Source organism: Chrysemys picta, chromosome 2 (genome assembly GCF_011386835.1).
Source record: "Chrysemys picta bellii isolate R12L10 chromosome 2, ASM1138683v2, whole genome shotgun sequence".
Lineage (NCBI taxonomy): Eukaryota > Metazoa > Chordata > Testudines > Emydidae > Chrysemys > Chrysemys picta.
The window spans coordinates 60238620-60241352 of NC_088792.1; positions in this window are offsets into that span (position 1 = coordinate 60238620).

The following is a 2733-nucleotide window of genomic DNA, read 5'->3' on the forward strand; positions in this document are numbered from 1 at the left end:
CGGTAGCTCCACCGCGCCGCTTTCATTTTTCGGCAACAATTCAGTGGCGGGTCCTTCACTCTGAGAGGGACTGAAGGACCCGCCGCCGAATTTCTGCCAAAGACCCGGACGTGCCACCCCTTTCCATTGGCCGCCCCAAGCACCAGCTTCCTTCGCTCGTGCCTGGAGCTGGCCCTGGGTGGGAAGGACCCCTCACTGGGAGGCAGTGAGAAAGTGTTCTGCTCCTGCTCCTCATTTCCCTCCTCTGTACTGCATGCAAAGGGACAGTGTGAGCAAGCTGAACTGAACCTCTCCCTGTATCTCGAAGACTCAAAACCCTTCTGGCTAGATTTTGCCACTCCCCAGCACTGGGGCTCCAGCCCAGCCACACGCACACAACTGGTGGGATATAAATGAAAAGGAAGATTTAAGAGGGAAAAAAGGGGGTCAAGGAGAAAGGCATTAAAATACTACCTAGGAAGAGGCTGTGGCTCCTGCCTCCCAGGTGCCTTACCTGATGCTCCTATTGTAGCCCGTGGCTGAGGAGTTTTTCCACCCCCTCCTGGTGGCTGTTCCTGCCTAATCAGAGCCTTTTACCAGACCCTTTCTGACAGGGGTCTGCAGCCTCTGGCTGGGCTCGATGTAGGGCCCCTCCTCCCTTGAGGATACTGCTCTGCTCCTTCACAGCAGGTTATTCCCCTGAGCTGGTCTCATATTTTTCATGGAGCTGCTTTCCTGTCCCCAAATGGGGCTTCCTCTGGCCCCTTTGCAAGTCTGATCCACTACCGCTGACCAGGGCTTCCTTTGCACTTCCCCCCACCTGCTGCCCACCTCCTGCCTCCACTGGGGTTTTCTGTGACCCACATCTCCTCCTCCTCAACCTTCCTGTCACCTGCTGACCTCAAGAACTTCGTGATTTGAGCCAACCTCTGCCCATGTGGCTCCTGCTGCTCAGGTGAGAAGATTCCATCTGGGTCCCCTGTCACTTTTGCCATCTCCGCCTGATGGCAACTGTTGCCTTATTGTGGTAGTTCCCCTCCCTCAATTCTGGCACTGCCCTGCCACTTAGAGCTGCCTGCTGCTTTGTGCTCCTGCTGCTTCCTCCCTTCTCTCCACAACGTTTCTCTGCACCTTCAACCCCACAGCTTGCTCAATTTGTACGTTTCCCTCGGCTGTCCTTCTCTCAGCCTCCCCGCCAGCCCATTTCCGCACCCAAAATAGTAGCTTTTTATTTCAGCCAACATACAGCTTTAATTATAACCCCAGAGGTAGGAGGATAAAACTATTACATCGGACGGAGGGGATAAACCTGAGGTGATTCTCAGGGGGCCATGGATGTGCTTGAATCAGCCCTGCACTAACGGATATAAATCAGGAAGCAAAGCTGGTGTTCTAGCAAGAACCAGAGTTAGTGATGCTGGATTGCATCCCCTCCCAGAGGTTGTCTAAATCCCATTTTCATCATTTAAAAACAAGGCAGCAAGAGATTAGCAGCTAGTATTAAATAAAACTCCATTCTTACCCACCTCCTAAAGAAAACCCACAAACCTCTCACTGCCTTTTAATAACACTCATGGAATTACAGTGACTCAGTGTCAATTACTTCCAAGCTCTATGAATACATTTATTATAGTGTCACAAATGAGTATGGGGAAATGGTTTGTTCATTCAGAAAATGTGCACGTGATGTATGTGGAATTTTCATTGTTCCAGATTGAAATTCTCCCATATATTCACAAGCAGTATTTAAAGGGGACCTTAAAAAGAAACCGCATTTGTCTTCTAGACATACTTTACGTGTAATCAGTTATTTGAATTGTATTAATTTTTTTTCAGTGTGATGGCTCGAAAATCTCCTATGTAAAGTATGGTTTTGTATTAGAAGAAATAATTTGCTGTAGGTGGTAAAATATTATGATACCCTTGTTTTCTCAAGTCACACTGGGGAATTAGTTCTTTTTTCCCATACATGTGTGTGATTGTGACTGTGTTGTTAACTACGGCAGTGAATCTGTGAAATTTACTTTCAGGCAACACCTACTCTTCGAACTAGCCACGTTGGGTTTTATGATGCCCTTTAAGGCACAGCTCGGGGTTGAGGGATGTGCAGAAATGTACTGCCTTAGGAGGGGCTTAACGAGGCACAATGTCTAAAGCAGGCAGAATGCATCCAAGAGCTCTGGGGAGCGAGGTTTGAGTGCACTCCTTGAAGAGAGTACAGTATCCATCCTCTGTGCCCAACCTGTTCTGCTAGCCAGTGCAGGAAACCATGGCCCTTCCCAGAATCTTTGAAGAGGTTAGACTGGCAGAGGCACTCACAAGGTATTCCTTGTGCATAAGGCCTTGGCTACACTTACCCGCAAGTCCGACGGCTGGAAATCGAACTTCTGGGTTCGACTTATCGCGTCTAGTCTGGACGCGATAAGTCGAACCCGGAAGTGCTCGCCGTCGACTGCGGTACTCCAGCTCGCCGAGAGGAGTACCGCGGAGTCGACGGGGGAGCCTGCCTGCCGAGTGTGGACCAAGGTAAGTTTGAACTAATTCGAACTAAGGTACTTCGAACTTCAGCTACGTTATTCACGTAGCTGAAGTTGCGTACCTTAGTTCGAATTAGGGGGGGTAGTGTAGACCAAGCCTAAGAGAGTGTAAGGGCCATTTTGTGTCCAGCCCCTGCATAGATGAGGAGGCTGTTTGCACCCTCTGTACCTAACCCTGTTCCCTGATGTAAACACAAAGGGCAATGTTGGCAACTGA